The sequence below is a fragment of the Psammomys obesus genome, unplaced genomic scaffold (assembly GCF_907164565.1).
Source record: "Psammomys obesus unplaced genomic scaffold, mPsaObe1.curated_primary_1811, whole genome shotgun sequence".
NCBI classification, from domain to species: domain Eukaryota; kingdom Metazoa; phylum Chordata; class Mammalia; order Rodentia; family Muridae; genus Psammomys; species Psammomys obesus.
In genome coordinates, this window is record NW_026585895.1 from 43443965 (window position 1) to 43463680 (window position 19716).

Genomic DNA, 19716 nt, shown 5'->3' on the forward strand with positions numbered 1-19716 from the left:
CTATCTATCTATCTATCTATCTATCTATCTATCTATCTATCTATCTAGTGTGTATGGTACACAGATTTCTTGCTTGCATGAATATCTTTGCACCAATTGTATGCAATGCCAATGGAAGTCAGATCCCCTAGAACTGGAATTACACACAGTTATGAACTGACATGTGGGTGCTGGGAATTGAACCTGGCTCCTCTGGAAGAGCAGCCAGTGCTATTAACTGCTATTAACTAGCCTCATGTTTCAGATTTTAGAACTAAATTTTGGAATACTGCATAGACTTTACCAACTAAATAACCCTAATCTGAAAATATGAAGTGTCCCCAAATCTGAAATGTTTGAACACCATGTCAGCATGCTGGCGTGCAGAAACATTCTGATAATTGTGTTCTTAGTGTACCACGCTCTAAGGTCATAGCTGAGGCCACACACCGAGTCTTGCCCTATACAATGACATTCCCATCTGGAAGGAACAGACAACTGAACATAGTACATGCTGTTTCTTCCAGGTGCTTGGAAGGCCAGAATTGGCTACCCTCTGCCAGCCCATACAGTGGGCACGTCCAGGGCAGCAACTGTCCCAACTTTGAGGAAGGCCCTCTGCTGCGTTTTTTTCTCACAGCACTCATGCCGACAGTAAAGAACCAGCTACTCCGGACTCTGGCTGTTTCCTCATCCCTAAAGTGGGCCTATGGGCGCCTACACCATAGAATCGTTGGGTGAAGTAAGTTACTGAGTGTAAACGTTGGGCTAGGCATGACACGCAGCAGACGCCTGGCACAGCAACACCTCGGGCAGGATGGATGGGAAGTTCCTAGTTTCATGTTTTCCCTGGTCAGCCTGCAGTCATCCCACAGTCCCTGTGGCCCACTTGTCCACCTCAACAGAACCTGGTAATTCCCTGACACAATGCCACTCACACTTCCAACGCCTCCTGCTGCCCCAGAGAGTGAGGCCTTCAGGTCTCTCCCACAGTACACACAGACTCCTACAGTTCTGAGCCTTTCCCCAGCAGTGGGGACCAAAGGAGTGTCGCCCCCACCTGGGGTGGAGTGGGGTGGGGCTAGCTGTGATGGAGCCAAGGAGTGAAGCCATGAACGAGCCTCTGTGCAAAGCCTACCTACCCCAAGGCCTGGCCAGAATTCTCAAAGGTGAGTCTTTTGTTTTGTGTTGTTTTGTTTTGATTTTCGAGACAGAGTTTCTCTGTGTAGCCTTGGCTATCCTGGCCTCAATTTGCAGACCAGGCTAACTTGAACTCACAGAGATCCACCTGTCTCTGCCTCCTTGACTGCTGAGATTACAGCACCCAACTGAAATACGAACCTTTAAAAATTATATTTTGGGGGAGGCTGGAGAGATGGATGAGAGTAAGAGCACTAGCTGCTTTTCCAAAAGACCTGGGTTCAATTCCCAGCACCCATATGGCAGCTCACAACTGAATGTACCTCTAGTTCCAGGGGATTCAACACCCTCCTACACACATACATCCAGGGAAAACACCAATGCACATAAAATAAAAATAAATCGTTAAAAAATATATAATTTCCCAGGCATGCTGACATAAACCTTTAAACCCAGCACTCAAGAGGCACAGGCAGGAAGAGTTCGAGGCCAGCCTGGTCTACATAATAAGTTCCACATCAGTGAGAACTACACTGAGATCTTGTCTCAAAACAAATTTAAATTTATTTTTTATTTGAATGAGAGTGTGTGTGTGTGTCTGATTGTCTGTGTGTGTGTGTGTGTACCATGTACATGCAGTTACCCAAAGAGGCCAGAAGAGGGCATCTGATCCCCACAGAACTGGAGTTCCAGGCAGTTGTGAGCTGTCTGGTAAGTGTGCTGGGAACTGACCCTGGGTCCTCTCCAAGAGCAAGTGCCCTTAACAACCACTGAGCCATCTCTCCAGGATGCGTTTCTTGAACGATACGTGGGTGTGCCACACGCTGGCCAATACAGGTGCCTCTAGTTCTGAGGCCTGAGTACACTCGGCCTGCTCCACATTGCTTCCCCTCATGCCCAGGCCCAGAAGCTATGATTCACGGCTTGAGAATAACCTGAGTGAAGCCACAGGCCAGCTTCACAGGCTCTCAGGCTGGGCACGCTCTCTGTACTTCGCTGTCCCTTCCTATCAATGGAGCAGGAGAGGGGGCTCCCTTTTGTCTGAAGCCACAGAATCTCTTCTGGTTTTGTTTTCCATCAAAATCATACAAAATTAACCTTTGTGGGTGCGTATGTGTGCATGAGTGGCACTGGGGATCCATCACAGGGCTTTGAACATGGTAGGCAGGTGCCCTATCATTAAACCACACCCAAAATGACACTTTTAAAATGTTGCACAACCAAAGTTGCTACCTAGTTCCAAACTGTTTTAATCACCCCTCAAAAGAGAACCCTACACTCATCAACCCCTTAACTTACTCCTCATGCCTCTTCCTCCCAGACCCTCGTGACTGTAATTTGCCTTCACCCCACAGGACTCTCTGGCCTGAATAGGCATCTAGTCTGAATAGTCTCCACAAGCTCCTTTTCTTAACATGACTCCTGGGAAAAGCCTTTTTGTGCACACGAGAGTTTGCCCCTTCCCTCTGAGGAGCTCACATCCCTCATCCTCAGTGTCCTTTCAGAGAAGGCTCTCGTCCCAGGCCCCTTTCTTTTTAGTATCCGTATCCTAAAGTCAATCTGGAGTGTGAGAAGTAGGGGCCGCTGCCTGCTGCTGCCAGCCCATGGACAGACAAGGCAGTAGAGGCTGGGCCTGGGTGAAGCCTAAACCAGGGGCCTCTGCAGGGAAGTGGCCCCCCACGCCCATCTACTCTGCTTTCCCCTCACAAGCCTAGTGGGCTTCAGGGGTGAGGAACTGAACAAACTTCCTCAAAAGCTGCCTGCAGAGGGAAAAGCCATTCCTGAGGTCAGGGTCCCCTGTCCCTTAGAGAGAGCCAACCAGCCTCCAATGGCCCAGGAAGACTCCCACAATACATGTGGCCTCCCTCGGGTCCAGTGGGCTTCACTGCAGACTGCAGAGTCCTCAGTGAGGATTCCAGTCCTGCTTGGGGTCTGTGATGGCCACTCCTGTCACTACAAACCTCTGCTAGGACACACTATATAAATAATTACCAAAACATCTGCCTCACTTCTTAACACACCACAGCTGACACAGCTCATGGACCTTCAGAGACTTTCCAACTTCATACCCAAACTGAGGGGGCTCACTGTCTTGCCATGTGCTGAGTGGGCAGGAAGAAACAGATCTTCAAACTTTTTCTGGAGATGCCACGGGGCCACTCTGGCACTGAAATCTAGCTTCTTTCCTATCGGTCTACTATGCCTGGCAAATTCTTTGTTTTTGAAACTTTATCTGTCCGGGTGTTTTGCCTGCACACAAGTCTGTGCACTATACCCTGGTGCCGTTGGAGGCCAGAAGAGGAAGGCGTCAGATGCCCTGAAACTGGAGTTGTGGGTGGTCATAAGCTGCCAGGTGGGTGCTGTGCTGGGAATAGAACTCCAGTCCTTCGGAAGATCAGCCCAGGCTGCCAACCACTGACCCCTCCTCTTTCCACCCTCAAGGCTCACATTCTTAATTTGATTATGAGGGCCTCAGTTTCCATTCCAGAAAGTGGACAACTGGACAGCTTCCAATCCCCAGAGTCCACCCTCCGTAGCCCACGGTGGGTGGCTCCACCCCTTGCTCTAGTGATCGGCTCCTTTTGGCACTAGGAGGCACCGAACTTGAGAACAGGTCACCGGAAAGTAACCATGGCCCCCTGCAGATCCCTTCCCAGAAATCCCCAGCTTAAAGGGCTGAAGGACAAGCGTCAGTAAAAGGGTCGTGAACAAATCCCACCTCTGTCTGCCACCTGCACTGAGCGCAACAAGAATGTGTGAAAGGCGGCACACCCCAAGCCTCTCGGGTGACAGGGTGACAAAAGAGGATACCCCTTAAAAGAATCTTTCTCCAGGGCCACCGTGATTTTGAAGTGTGAGGGTTAAACAATTTGGGGGAAAGGCAGGCGCCTAAGGCTTCCCACAGCGACTACCGCCCCCTTCCCTGTCGGCATTCCTTCACTTGGTGGAATTCCTACACAAAGCCCCCTTTTTCCTTTCTATGAGGTCACCAGCGCATAGAAGTCCAAGAGAGAAAAAACAGCTCCCTGTGGGTAAAGCCTTTGGAACTGAATGAATCCAGGGGCCCCACCTGCAGTCTGCCAGCCCCTCCAGGGTGCAGCTCCAGGGGTGGTAACCAAGGGTTTTTTTGGGGGTGTTGCGATCCTAGCCAGCCCAGTCCAAGAAGCCTGCCTAGGAGACCAGCTCCTCAGCTGCCAGACCACGTGAGAAAGTTGCCTGTGGGGACTTAAATCTACAAGTATCCCCTGTATATGTGGATCTGTATTCACATAGCAAGTCCTGCTGGAGTGACAGATGTCAAAAAGCCAGGTCACACTCTCAAGTTCAAGTTCCCAGGATTAACGTCACAGGAAATTACATCACTAACGGATGTGCCCCAGTGCTACTTCTGTCTGGACCTTGGGTCTGAGATGGACACAGGCCTGGCCTGAAGATGGATTGTGTGTATGTCACCAGATTTGGACAGGAACGGGGGAAGTTTCCAAAAAAAGAAAGAAAAAGAAAAACGACAGACAGACGACCTTACCTGGGCTGAAAGAACAGAGAACACAGTCAGCAGAATATATAGTGCCTGCTCAGAAACTCCAAAACCCTTTACAGATACCCAGACCCCCCTAGATGACCCTTCCATGATCTCCCTGCTCCGAGAGCCCGAGGCCTAAGGGCTAGCAAACTCCCTCACTTTGCTACCTATGATGGTGTCAGCAAAAATTAAGTTAAATAAATAAAAATCTAGAAACAAGGCCTATTTTTACCTCTGCAAATCACAGGCCAGATGGGGAGAAATCTATCAATGCCAGAACTGTGGCTGAGCCTTCCCATAAGATCTATTACTTCACGCCTTACATTAAGGCATTGCATTGCAAAGCACTCTGCCAGTGTTGATCAGTTTGCAGAGCTTTTTGGAAGAGGAAGAGCTACCTTTCCCTTTTAATGCTGGAGGGCACAGAGCTGGGCAGGCACAGCCCAAACCACACAGGTCCTTGCACACAGTCCTCTTCTGAAACACCAAAAACAGACATGAGTGAGGAAGTGAACTGGAAGACCCAGTTCAGAATGACAGGTGACAAGGAGTCTTTGCAAAAAAAAAAAAAAAAAAAAGATCATGTCAGATATTCAGGATGGAGAGTGAGGCCCCAAGGAGCTCATTCTCCATCTCTCTAAGAAGGTCTGAGGCTGCCGGGCTCTTCCTGGGGGCTGAGTCCAGCTTTGTCTCCAACTTATATCTATACTGTTTATTTAATCAATTTATTTATTTAGATGGGGTCTTGGTGTATAATCCTGGGATAACTGGTACGTGCTGTATAAGTCCAGGCTGGCCTAGAACTTAAAGCAATCCTCCTGCCTCAGCCTCCCAAAGTACCAGGATTATGTACGTGAGCCACCACACCTGGCTGTAACCCATATCTAATCTTAAATGACTCACCAAGTCCTCCGCCCTCACCTCTCTCTTTGGTGCAGCCTGAGAGGAGAGAAATGGTATTCTCCTTTTGACAATGGTTTGTCCATCCTTGCCACTTGGAAAGACTGTAGTCCTCTTACTCTGGTGGCGCAGCAGCCTTTGGGAGGACCTCTCCCAGAACTCTGGAACCAGGCAGGCCCTGCAGAACCTGGCCTGTCTTAACTCACTTAGCTTTACAACATGCCAGAAAAGCAAAACACAATTAAGATAGCTGGTGTGCTTCCCGTTGAGAAAGCTGGTCCTGGAATCACAGACAGGAATTTAAATCCTGACTTTGCCATCTACCAGCTTATCAACATACACGAACTTTGCAAGTTCACAGGAAGACTACAGACTCTGTCCAGACAAGCCTTCGTGCAAATTCTGAGTCTACTGCATACTCTATAGTCTCTGGTCTCTTCATGAATAGAATGGGCACCATGACAGTTCTCATCTTAGAGTGTTGGTGAGCCCGATGATAGGAAATAACTTCAAACTTGCTCAGCACAAGGCATATCCTCAGTCACGGGGGCCACTGGTCATGCTGTTACTAGCTATGCCAGCCAGGTCGTCTCTCATAGTGTCTGTTTTCTCATCTGTACAACACAGACAATAATTTCTGACTTATGGTGAGCCCCAAGGAGCAGATGCTCAAGTTCTCATCACTCAGGCTGTGCACCTTAGGAAGTCAAGTGTCAAGCCTGGGGCCCAGTGGACGGACCTCAAAGGCAGGCAGGTGGCTCAGACCTTGGCCAACACCCTCTCACTGGTGGCCTGGGACACAAGTTTGATCTCTCTATGATTCCGATTCCTCCTGCACAAAACCAAAAACAGAGTGGGATGCCAGGACAGATAAGGACTCCCTGGATCCATTCTCAGCATACAGTAGGTACTCCGTAAATGATTCAATCCCTTTGCCTCCTCCTTTCTCACCCCCGTGTCACCTGGGAAGGCCAGGATCTCCATTTCTGGAAACCTAACCAGCTCTAAATCCTGGCCAATGCTTAAGTCCGAGGCTTGAATTTTTAGAGATAGTAAATGACTTTTGTCGTCATTTCTGAAGCAGACTAGGCTCAGAGGCTCACAAACCACAGGGACCATTTTAAACCCCGGGCCTTTTCTTCTGGGAAGTTAGGCAAGAACCTTCCCAAATGTTTGCCGTGGGGCCCTCTGCCAGGGAGTGACTCACTCCTCCGCTCCCCACAGGCATATTTTATTTGGGGGTGGGGGGATCCAGGGAGGGCCTGGCCCTGGTGGGGGAGGGGAACAGTTCCAACACATCCAGAAGGTGGGGATATTTTTTCTTCTCCAGTTTTCAGGACAAAGGGGAAAAAAGAACATGGGTCTTTTTTTGTTTCCTTCCAGGTTTTGTCTACTGAAAGACGATGTCCAAAGTTCACTGGTTAAGTTCCTCCTGTTGGGAGTCAGGCACCCATTCAATGAAATTCTTCTCCCATTAGCAACAGGGTTTTTAGCATGCCCTTTTACACACACCAGACTCCTGTGAGGACATTTTCCCCTCAGAGACTCAAGCTGCGTTTTGCCAGTGGAGAGAAACTGTGAACAGAAACTTTCTAAAGTTTGCTCTAAAGCAGTTAAAACTTCCAACCAAGGTTTTCAACACACACACAAACTGTCAGTCAAAAACTGCAAGGACAGCCCTCAGAGGACGTGTCCTAAGCATGCTGTCACCCATTTGTTACTGTCTCTGGGGCTCGGATAAAATAGGGAAATACGATTAACTTAGAGGGACAGGCAGAGAGGACAAGTATCTGGGGCCCTGGGTCTCCCTCGGGCCTAACCCCTAGGTATGGGGGTGGGGGTGGGGACCAGAGTCCAAATCTGGCCTAGCTAGAGAGAGTCACGGACAAAGCCAGGGAAGTAAGACGTATTTAGAAAAACCTCAATTCAAGTCCAGTGCAGCCCCCTCCCCAGCCTGCGTGGCCATGCAGTGTCCTGCCAGGGCCGGGCTGAGCGGCTTCCACCAGAGTTACAACCTAGGGAATCTGCGGGTCTGTCCCAGGGCCCCAGACTCACAGAATCCGGCCCAGCACCCATCCGGTGCCCTCTCCGGGCAGGGTCATCCGGCACATCACACACACTGGCCCGCAGTGTGGGGCGCTCAGCCTGGATCCTAAACACACTCGTATGGAATTTGTACACTTTTGCCTGTGCACGTGTGCACACACTCACTCGGGAACGTTCAGACACGTGGGCACACGTACTTTTCTGGCACCCCCGGTAAACAACCGATAAACGAATAAGCGGGAGCCGAGCCTGTCTACCAGCACCGGTCCACCCCAAACTCACAGCCGGGGCCCCCTGATGTGCACACGCACGCACGCACTCCCGCGCAGCGGGGCGGATGGAGCCCCGCCGCGGACACCTCGGCCTCCTGCGGGCGTCCCTGCCGCCTCCCCAGGCACGCGCGCGCGCCCACAACGCCTCGGGCGACGGCCCCACGCCCTGGCCCGCGCCCCTCGCCGGCCCCAGGCCACTCACCGGCGCCGGCGACTCTCTCGGCGGCGGGCGGAGCGCGGGTCGCACGCGAGTTGGCGACTGGGCAGCCGCAGCTAGTCCACCGGGTTCAGCCGCCGCTTCTGCGCGCGCCCGCGCGCCCGCCCCTCCCCGCCGCGGGGCCGCGCCGCCCCCTGCGCCCGTGCGCGCGGCCGCCACGCAGGCTAGGGGGCGCCGGGGGCGCGCTCCCAGCCTAGGCGCTGTTCGTCTGGCTCAGGTTGGGAAACTGAGGTCCAGACTCTTTAGTCCTGGCCGATGAACCCCTGTGCGCGGGCTCTAGACTCTTTAAGATGCAAATTTGCAGGGTAGCTAACCCGTGGACCCTTCCCCACGCCCATGGGGTCCCCGTCAGCTGACATTGCTCCCACTACAGCCCTAGCACGGCTGAAATTGACCCAGCCACCGAGTGGAGCAGGAGTTGATAGAGTGGAGTGCTTTCCTAACCTCAGCGCTGGGGAAGCTGGGCACCTGTAATCCCAGCATTAGGAAAGCTGAGACAGGAACGTTTGAAATTCAAAGTCATTCTTGGCTTTACAGCAAATTCCAAGCCAGCCTGGGCTACATGAGACACTGTCTTAAAAAATAAAAAATAGTGCTCAGTATGTACAAAAGTACAAACAGTACTCCATACAGGCACGAAAGTAGGCCCTACGGTAGATCCAAGTTCCTGCCTTCAAAGTGCCAGTGTCTCCTGGGGAAATTACCCTCCTGGGAACTCCAGGCCTGCCAAGGGTCAATGTGCAGAAGGTTCTAGAAGGAGTAAATGGCTCCACTAGGGGGCCAAATAGCCCAGAGGGACCTGAGTTTGATCCTCCAGACCGACATGGTGGAAGGAAAGAACTGACTCCGGCAAATTGTCCCTAACCTTCACGTGCCCTCCACATGCTCACTGTGTTGTATGTTTAAAACAAAAACAAACAACAAACAAACAAACAAACAAACAAAAAACCCTCTTCATCTATGAAAACTTAACAACCCCACTAGGATGTCCAAGCTTCACTGGGGAGCAATTATGGAGACTTCCACTTGCCCTCAAGAGGGGACGCTCCTGGCTGGGAGGCATTGCTGCTCTCGACTATTCTAGACCATCTGTGTCCCCTAGAACACCTGCCAGCTGTCCATTAGTCTGCTGTGCTGGTCTGGGCACCCTGCTGAGTGGGCTTCAGCTACCTACCCAAGTCCACAGCGACCAGTCCCATAACCTACGCTGGCACCTCTGCCTGCCTGGTGGGCCTCAGTCCCTGTGACAGAGACATCCTGCCACCCTTGTGCCCATTTCTTAGATGGCTTTAATGATGCCAGTGCCCAAAGTCCCTCAGGTGGTGAGTGGCAGACCTGGAAACAGATAACAGAGTTCTAGTTTCAGCACCTTATTGCTAAGCAACCTGGCTCTAGGGACCCGGTGTGAGAAAGGCATGGTCACCAGCCCAGAGCAGCCAGGCTGGTTCCCTGAGCCTAGGAAGAGGGAAGTGACACCAGCAAGTTGTCCCTGACTTCCACATACACATTGTGGATTGGGGCATGTGCACACAGAAAAAAACGTTGTTTTGAAGAATGACTGCTTAACACCCGCTCAAGGAAGTCTGAGCTTCTCGGGGAAGCAGATGGCAGGATAGATAAAGTTAAGCAGGGCCAAGACGGGAGGACCAGGGGTGCTTTCTAAGATGCTATCAGGAGGGAAGGTCTCTGCTAAGGAGAGGGTGGTCGTGAGAGGCCTGCTGTGTTCTGACCAGGTACCATGCTGTCAGAAATGTCCTGGCAAACTGCAGAACAGCTTAGGAGCAGCATCAGACCGCAAGCTTTCTTTGTGGGACTGGTGCTCAGCTCCCCCTCTGCAAAGGACTCTATCATCGGATAAAGCCTTTTCCCAGCCTCACAGAACTCACAAATACATGCAGTGTCCTCATTTTCTGGCTAGGAAACTGAGGTTCAGAGAGGTCAAGCCAAATATCCCAGGTCTCACAGTCAGTGATGACCCTTAAAGGGAAATGTGGCTGTAGGCAAGCTGTCTGTAGCTAAGTGTTAGGAGAATGAGAGGCCCAGCCCACACACCTCTACACACCCAGTGAACTATAATTCAGGAACAGGATGGGTGTCTGCAGTCTTAAGGGGTAGGTGGAAGAAGCCATGCCCACAGTGCTCCCAACCTTCCCCCCTCTCAGTTCTACTTCCTTCTCTGAGGCCTCGGAGCTGCTGACACGCTATGACATAAAATCGAGTTCAGTCAGCTCAAAGACCCTCACCTTCCCTGAAGCAGCCATCTCTCTGCAGAGGAGAGAGAGATAGGTGCCTCAGCCCCAGTCACTTTTGTTTTCAACTCACAGGAGTTTTTAGTGAGTCCCAAAATGAGTCACCGAGAAGAGGTACTTGCAAAATACCTCCCAGATTTAGCATGGCCGCTTCTCTGTGCACTGGGCCTGCCTGTGCCTCCCACTGCTAGCCACACTAGGAATGTGGTCTCAAGGGCAGGCTCTAGGTCTGCCCTGGAGACTTTCAGGATGAGGCTGTGTTGTTTCATTATCACTGTGCAATCGAGCAAGAGAAAACACCTTGGCTCTCTCTGCACCCTCCCTGGGGAAGCAGCCAGGAACTTCTGCTGCTGGCCCAGCCATCAGCAAGCTGTGACCTCGACGGGAGACCTTGACTCTCTGTATCCCCTTAATGGGGTAGCAATTCATGGGCCGCAGATGAAGACACAGCAGCTCACGGAAGGAGACAGGTGTGAGCCAAGGTGGGACATGCTCCTGAATTGAGGCGTTGCTGGAGTACGTAGACAGGAGGGCACTTTGTGAGAGAAGGAGGTATGGGAACCAGAACCAGACTGCACCCTGCCATGCCCTGGGAGCAAAGTGTCTCCTTAATAGCATCTTTGTGGTAGGATTTTAGTAGTTTACTAATGTGATTTTAGATGAGGGTGGGAGGGCAGTCTCATGTTCCTCAGGCTAGCCTTGAACTCATGGGCCTGAGATCTTCCTGCCTCACCTTCCCAAGAAGCTGGACCTTGCCAGCTGCAGTGGTGAGAGAGTGCCAGCTTGGTCTGTGGTTCTCATTTTCTCCATCCTCCCATCTGCTGTGACTATCCACAGCAACCTTCTCACCCCCAAAGTGCTTCTGATTGGAAGATCAATGGTGTGTATCTTCCTAAAGGGCAGGAGTGGAGGGAAAAGTATGTGGTACCCAATCCCCCTCTACCTGGAGATACCTGCCAGTTTGGAAAGGCCCTTGGGGGACTTCATGTTATATCAGGTGCAGAACAGGGCCTCTGGATTGCTGGGCCATCCTGGCTGCAAGTCTCAGCATCTGTGTATCCAAGAGCAGGAGACCTCACTAGCCAGGGAACCACCCCCCACCCCCACCAGCTGGCAAAATGGTCTCCAAGAGCACTTGTGCTGGCTAGTTTTGTGTCAACTTGACATAAGTTAGAGTCACTGGAGAGGAGGGAGACCCAGTTGAAAAAAACGTTCCAATAAGATCTGGCTATAGGCAGTCCTATATTTTCTTAATTAGTGACTGATGGGGGAGGACCCAGTCCATTGTGGGTGGGGCCACCCTTGGCAGGTGGTCCTGGGTTCTATAAAAAAGACTGAGCAGGCCGTGCAAAGCAACCCATGGCCTCTGCATCAGCTCCTGCCTTCAGGTTCCTGTCTTGCTTGAGCTCCAGTCCTGACTTCATTTGGTGATAAACTGTGATGTGGACAAGTAAGTTGAATAAACTCTTTCCTCCCCAAGTTGCTTCGGTCATGGTGTTTCATCACAGCAGTAGTAACCCTGACTGGAGACCTTGCCTTCCAGGACTGCCTGTTACTGCTGTGCCCTCTGGGATATTTGATAATGAAGGAGATTCAGGACATGAGATTTTCCCACCTCCACCCAAGCCATCACTGGCTCATCTTTTAAACGTGTATTATGAGCTATACTAACCTTTATAATGTGTGTGTGTGGGGGGGGTCGTTTTGTGTGTTGTTCCTCAAGAAGTATACACCTTGTTTTATTTGTTGCTTTTGTTTTGTTTTGTTTTTTAAGACAAGGTCTCTCACCATCTCACTGGGTCCTGGGACTCTGCAATTAGGCTAGACTGGCTGGTCAAAGAGCTCCAGGGATCCTCCAGTCTGGGTAGTGGGATTAATTAAAAACATTCCTGCCACCTCCAGTTTTCAGCTCACAGATTCAAACCCTGCTGAGCCATAGTGAGCACCCAGAACTGAGCCTTTCATGGACACCCTTCACTGGTTTTCTCAGCTTTGCCTTGAGGACCTCTGCAGAGCCTGTGAACACAGGAGTTTTGAGGCCTCTACGCTGCCACAAGCTGCCACAGGAGTGTGCAGTTTGCAGCTTCTAGAAGACAACATACCTGGCAGGAGGCCTGGGGGTGTCATTTTGACCCCTGGGGTCAGTGTGTCTGGGTGTGAAGGTCAGAGGTCAACTTTGAATGTTATGTCTTAAGAGCCCGATCATTTAGTGTTTTTTTTTAATTAATTTAAATTTGTGTGTATGGATGTCTTGCCTGCATGTATGTATGTATGCCACATGTGTGTCTGGTGCCCATGGAGGGCAGAAGAGAGCAATGGGTCCCCTGGAATTGGCATAACAGACAGTTAGGAACTCTGTGGGTATTGGGACTTGAACTGGGGTCTTCAGCCAAAGCAGTAAGTGCTCCAAACTGATGAGGCATCTCTCTGCAAGCATCTTTCTTTTTGAAATAAAGTGATGGCCTAAGGTTCACTGATTAGGCCAGGGTGGCTGGCCAGTGACTCCCAGAGGTCTACCTGTCTTGGCTGCACAGAGCGGGGATTGCATGCACCTGTCACGACCCTTGGCTTTTTGCTAGGTGCTGGGGACTTAACTCGGGTCCTCACATTTGCTCAGCAGGCACTTCACCAATTGAGTCATTTCCCCAGCCCTTAAATGGGCCTTTAAAGCTGAGGATGTTTGCCATTGGAACATAGGTCTTCTGATGTTGGTCTGAGAAAAATCATGGCTGGAGACTTGGTCTTCCCTCCAACCCTGCGACAAGGGTGGCAAAGGGTTCACGTTGGCTCCCAAATCTCCTTGGGGGCCTCCAGATTCAGTGTGCCCAGAAATCCCTACACACACAGGGTGGAGCTGGAGCTACCTGCTGTCCAGAAAATGCTACCTGCTCATAGCATCACCTTCCACACTCTGATAGCAAATGCAATAGTAGCTGGCCCAGAGAAAACACAAATGAACAATAGGCCTTCCCAGACCTGGTTTTCTCCTTCTTCAAATGAGCTTCTCTATGTGGGCATCCGGTCCTGGATGGGAAAGTTCACAGATAAGAAAACTGAAGCTGCCAGTGATGGCCCATGCTTTTAATCACAGCACTCAGGAGGCAGAGACAGGTGGGTCTCTGAGTTTGAGGCCATCCTGGTTTACAGAGTGAGTTCCAGGACAGCCAGGGCTACACAGAAAAACTCTGTCCTAAAAACAAAGACAAAAATAGAAAGAAAAAAGAATACTGGTGCTTGGTGAGAAGAGCCAGTGTTCTAACTCATACTTTTTCTAGATGTGAGTGTAGGGTGTGGGAGGATGTGTGTGTGTACACGCCTGTACCTGGGGCACACAGGCAGAGGCCAGCCTCGTGTCATCCAGCATGGGGCTGTGAGAGGGTGTCATCCAGCTTGGGGGGGTATGTGCAAAGGACAACCTCATGTCATCCTCAGAAGTCTTGCCTGCCTCCTCACTAGCCTAGAGCTCACCAATTAGGCTAGGCTGTCCAGCCAGTAAGCTCCAGGGATGCTCATGCCTCCCTCTCTCCAGGGATTGCAAGAACATACCCCCACACCAGAATTTTTATTCTGGGAACCAAACTCTGGTCCTCCTGCTTACAAGATAAGCATTTTACTGACAGAGTTATCTCACTAGAACTAACACACATTTTATAAGGGGTATCTCATAAAGCTGGACTCTTTAGCTCATCTCTGGGCATTGTCACATGTAAGGGGATAGGGAATGAACTGGCTCAGCCCTGATTGTTTCTCTGAGGTCATTAAGTGTCCTTTTGGCTTCGGGAGCAAGTAAGAGTCCTGGGTAACCTTCCCATATTTCCTGTGGGAGTGTCTGCTCTAAGCCTGAGGTTTCCCCTGCATGGCCAAGGCTCAGAGACTAGCTGCTCTCAGACCAGATGGAAGAAACGGCTCCTTGGATTTAAGGCCAGTGACACACCACTGGTCCTCCAGTCCCAAACATGAAGTGAATGGATTGGTGCGGATTGGATGTGGCTTTCTCAGCCCTGGTTTACTTAGGGAAGAATGCAATTTTCCTAGCACATACCAATGCCATCTTGGAGCTGTCATAGGGAGTAAGATGGCTGGGACTGCGAATCTTTGTTTAAGATAGGTCTCACTATGTAACCCTGACCAGCCTTGAACTCAATCCTCCTGCCTCTGCCTTCTGAATGCTATATTACAGATGTAAACCACCATGCCCAACTGAGGCCTGGAATCCTCCTCCTCCTCCTCGTCCTCCTCGTCCTCCTCGTCCTCCTCCTCCTCCTCCTCCTCCTCCTCCTCCTCCTCCTTCTTCTTCTTCTTCTCTACATTTTGTAAATATTACTGGTATGAGTACTTTACTTGCATGTATGTATGTGTACCATGTACTCAAGGCAGCCAGAAGCGGGCATCAGATCCCCTGAAAATGGAATTACAGAGAGTTGTGAGCTGCTATGTGAGTGCTAGGAACCAAACTCCAGTCCTTCACACTATCAGCAAGCACTCTTAACCACTGAGCCAACTCTCCCAGCCCAAGACCTGGAGTCTTAAAGGCCAGATTGGGAAGGAGCTTATGGTTGTCTTGGCGTTGCTCCTTCCCACCTGTAGTCCTAAAGCAGCATCCTTATGCCAAGCTATCAGCTGAACCCTTCATCATGACAGGAAACCCTTTTCCCCGTCCCATTGATGTTCAGGGCACCTGGCTGCTGCAGCTCCTGCTGTTTTGGGATGATGTCCCTGGAAAGTCTACAGCAGTACATGCTCACTCTGAAAGAGGTGATGAGCCTGGGAGCTTCAGAGCCTCTGAAGATGGAGGAGGCAGGCTAAGCACTGTGTGACTGGGAGCCAGAGCCTGTGGCTCTGAATGAAATTGCTCAGCAGAGCCCTGGGACAGGCAGCTGTTTAGCCAGCCCATTCTTCCTGAAGCCTAGAGCTGAATCCCATAACACTATGACCCATGCCTCCGGGCAGAGCTGGAGCTGACAGTCTAGCTGGGAACCCAGACTCTGGAGGGAGCTCAGAGCCCAGCTCCCTAGTTCCTGGAGATGTGGTCTTAAGCCAGTTCCTTCACCCCTCTTCAGGACCTGACTCCTTACCAGGTTTGGGGGAGGCTACTCCAGAGAAGAACATCATAGTCCTTTCCAGAACCATCATAGAGGGTCTCATCTGAAGCCTTAAGGCAGAGGAAGATTAATGAGGGAAAAGGACAATAAAATGTGTTTGTCCTAGTTTTATATGACACAGATACCTTCAGAAGGAAGACTCAAAGACCCAGGATGAGCTATTTAATTATTTTTATTCAGTGTGTGTGTGTGTGTGTGTGTGTGTGTGTGTGTGTGTGTGTGTTTCTGTCTATCTTTTGTCAGAGGACAACTTTGTAGAATTGATTCTCTTTTTCCAGTAATGGGTCTTGGGGCTTGAACCCAGGTCATCAAGCTTGGCCGCAGGTATCTTTACCCAAGCTGTTATTTATTCTCAGGTTGGTGAAGCATAGATGGCCATGTGGAGTCATGGTTAGATAAAAGTCCATCTCCAGATGGCAATAGACAGAGTCAAGCTTGGACAAAAGCCTATCTGCAGTGTTGGACCCAGCTAGGCCTGTAGGTACAGATTCTTGTAGGCCTTTCCTAGCATTCTTTCCTCTTGAGTGTGGGGCAGGATGCCTCTGGAATGAAGATCATGTGATTTGCTATCAGACAAGATGTCTTAACAGTTAGCTCTAAACAGAGAGCTAGGGAGGGTCTAGTGGCATTGTTAGACTATGTGTGGCTTTGGTTCCCATGATCCACTTAGGAGAAGAGAGAGTCCGGCTCCCACAGCTTGTCTTGTGTGAGAGAGGAGAGCAAGACACAGGGATTTCCATTGGCCCAGAGCTCATCAATTGGACTAGGATCCGCCAGAGCCCCTGGGATCCTCCTACTTCTGCCTCTCCAATATTTGCAAGCACACAACACCACACTTAGCATTTTCACACGGGATCAGACTCAGGTCCTCACACTCCCCAGGAAAGCACTTTTACAACTAAGCCATCTCCCCTTCAAGATTCCCATGATCAGCTGGCCATGGTGCCCCATCCCTGGAACCCCAGCACTCAAGAGGCTAAGAGAGCATAAAGTAGTAGTTTGTGACTAAGGCCTCTATTTTAAGGGTGTCATTTTCAGACCCCAATACCAAGCTCACATATAGCAGAAAATCGAGGTCCGTATACCTCCTAGTCTAGTATCTTACATTATCCTATATTATCTCATTTAATTAACTCAGTATTACCTATCTGTTCAGATATCTGTAAAGCCAAGTGCTTGTCTGTTTTGTTTTGTTTTGTTTTGTTGTTTTTACCTTATATTCTGTGAAAAGATACCTGTATAGATTTGTTGTGATGTCTCTTGATCTGTCTGTTATGGTAAAAGGTGGGCTGTGACCCTTTATGAAGGGAAGGAGTAGGGTACCCCTGCCTCTGTACTCACAGAGAAGAGGAAGCTGCTTGGAATAGCCAAATTCCAGTTTCTGGGGTTGACTCCCAACCTCTGCGTCCTAGTCAGGGTTTCTATTGCTGTGATGAAACATCACGACCAAAAAGCAAGTTGGGGAGGAAAGGTGTATTTGGCTTACATTTCCACGTCACCATTTATTGCCAAAGGAAGTCAAGACAGGAACTCAAAATGAACAGAAACCTGCAGGCAGGAGCTGATACAGAGGCCATGGAGGGGTGCTGCTTCCTGACTTGCTCAGCCTGCTTCCTTATAAAGCCCAGGACCACCATCCCAGGCTGATGGTCCCACTCACAGTGGGCTGGGCACTCTCCCATTGATCACTAATTGAGAAAATGCCTTACAGCTGTATCTCAGATGGTCCTCAACTGAGGCTCCTTCCTCTCTGATGACTTTAGCTTGTGTCAAGTTGACACACAAAACCAGCCAGTACTCTCTGCCTTCCTCAAGATTAACAAATAAAGAAGGACTCAGTTTCCTAAACCACAGCAAAAGCGTTGGGCTGAGGATGGAAGCCACGCCCTTTGTGCACTAGCATCTGCTCCCAATTCCAGTGTGTAGTGGAGTGAGGGCTTACATCAATGCATAAATAAATGCTGCTCGGAGGAATTTCACACCCAGGCAGGAGAGACGTGCATCATGCAATGGATGGCTGCAGCTGTGCCTGAGGCACAGGAATTCAAGAGTTGAGGTACCGGTATTCTGAGACCAACTTGGATTTGAACTGCTTTCTCTTCCTGGCTCTATGACCCTGGACTAGTAAACTCAGAACTCTGATTGACCCTAGAAGCCTAAAAAGGGAGTGAAGGGACCTGGGTGGGAAGCCCTTTGCACCAGGTGGGTGTGGGAAAATTGCTGAACCTTTCTGAACGGTGGTAATTTCTTTTCTTTTGCAGCCCCATCTCCCTAAGTGGGTTTAGCAAAGGCCAGTGCCTGGATTCCTGGCATCAAAGCCCCAGCAGCCAAACAGGGAAGGGAGGCCTTGGGTTTCCATTCTCAGGGAAGGCAGGAGCTGAGGCCCTCTACCAGCCAGGCCCACCTCTTCTGGTCAGCAGTGGATGGAAGGCTCAGGTTTCCCCCTTGCTCTCAGGGGAGGCGTTAAGGGCAAAGGAATGCAGACTCTGTCTACAACAGTGTGTTGAGGGGCCTTGCAGAGCCACAGTCTGGGAGAGGCCTCCAACCTCAACCAGCTACAGCCCAGCCCCCAATGGAGAAGAAGAAAAAAAAAAAAAAAAAAAAAAAAAGCCAGATTGCAGGCTGGAGGCCTTCTTCTTCAGGAGGTAAGAATTTCTGCATGGAGAGGATTAGGAGGCAGGACAGGATAGGCCAGCACAACAGCAAGAAAGAGATGGTTGGGTTAGGTACCCTGGAACAATGATGGAGCAGGTTCCAGAACAAGAACACTCTCTCATTGGTCAAGGACATTGCCAGAGTCCCCCATCTCCACTTCCCCAGGAGAGCCAGGCTCATAGCTATTTATTGCTTATGGAGCCACTTTAATGCTCAAGGGGCCCTGGGAGAACAGTCCATGACGGCCACTGACCTCAGATTTCACAGGTGCATCAGAGGAAGTGTGACTCCAGGCTGCCACTTCTACGTCTCATCTCTGGAGTGTTCTCCTTCAGCGCACACAGCACCAATCTCACCAGCCCATGAGGACAGGAAGTCTCAGCGTTTGGCATCTCTGCAAAGTTAAGCACAGAGTATATCCCAGAGCTGGGGTCCACATGCGGCTGTGCCTGAGACAGAAGCACTGGTTTTCCTGCTGTGCTCGGCTGGGGTGGTTGGCAGAACATCTGCCAGAGGAGAGGTGTGGCTCATTTCCAAGGGAGAGCTCAGCAGCTTCCCTGCTTCTGCAAGGAGACTGTGGGGCCCAGAAAGCTTATGCCTGACTCGAGGGCACGCAGCATGTAAAGCAAGCAGAGTTCATGATGCAATTGTCGCTAAGTACCCTGAGTTTTCCTGCGCAGATGGGAAGCGTAAGTACCACTAGGAAGATGGGACACAGGCGAGAAGCCGTGTCAGACCCACCCCGAATCCCAGGACCCTCATCAGTTCCCCTGCATTCTCTCTAAAACCCCTCGGTTGCACCCTGGCCCACACCAGTCACCCCAAACAATGGAGGCTAGGCCCAGACAGACCCTAGTCACTGTCACCAAACAGATGCCATATACCTGAGGCATCCAGACTCCAGAAACCTCTGATGGTGTTTGTTCATCTGGATCACATCCTGTGTGGAATGCATCATCAGAGATGTGCCACCTAAGCCACTAAAGACTCTTCCTAGGCTCAGGTGATAGAGTCCTTGCCCAGCACGCATGAGGCCCTGGGCTTGAGACCTCTGCTGAACATGCCAGAAGAGTTTGCACGTGCCTATAATCCCGGCTCTTGGGAGGTGAAGGTAGGCATCTGTACCCTTTTCCTTCCACTCTTCCCCACATCTGGTACTCCAGACTTACTGTGCCCCGGGGCTCGGAAAAACAACATCCCAAAGGGAGTGCCTCACAAGCAAACTTTCTTTGGGACCTTCTGCTTCCTGTCCCTCACCCTCCTCCTCACCCAAGACAAACCAAAGAACCTAGAACCCTTCTTCCCCAAAGATAGGCTGGGAAATAAGATGCCACACACTGCCAGCCCTAAAACTCAAACTGTCGCCCCAGCCCACCCTGCCTATCTGGGTAAGGGACCCTCAGGAGGCTCTCTCCCTGACCTGTCTAGGAAGCATCCGGCCCCATCCCCGGGAGTGTCCCTTCTCCCCACCCATGAGACAAATTCTTATTCCTCCATCAGGACCTGTCTCAAAAGCACTTCCTTAGACTATCACTCTTCATCTAGCAAACAGTGAGGGTTCTACAGATCGCCTTCAGCTGATTGGTCAGTGATTTGGCAGATAGCCCATCCTTCTGTGAAGCCTTCCCTGGCC

General features: G+C 50.7%; 1 protein-coding gene across 1 annotated transcript in view; it reads right to left on the reverse strand.

The window, feature by feature from the left end:
• Window positions 1-8147, reverse strand: part of Nek6 (NIMA related kinase 6) — a 70634-nt gene extending 62487 nt beyond the window's left edge. The window contains exon 1 of the mRNA XM_055599995.1: window positions 8063-8147. The gene's annotated coding sequence lies outside the window, so the exon portion shown is untranslated. The remainder of the gene's footprint in view (window positions 1-8062) is intronic.
• Window positions 8148-19716: the final 11569 nt, after the last annotated feature.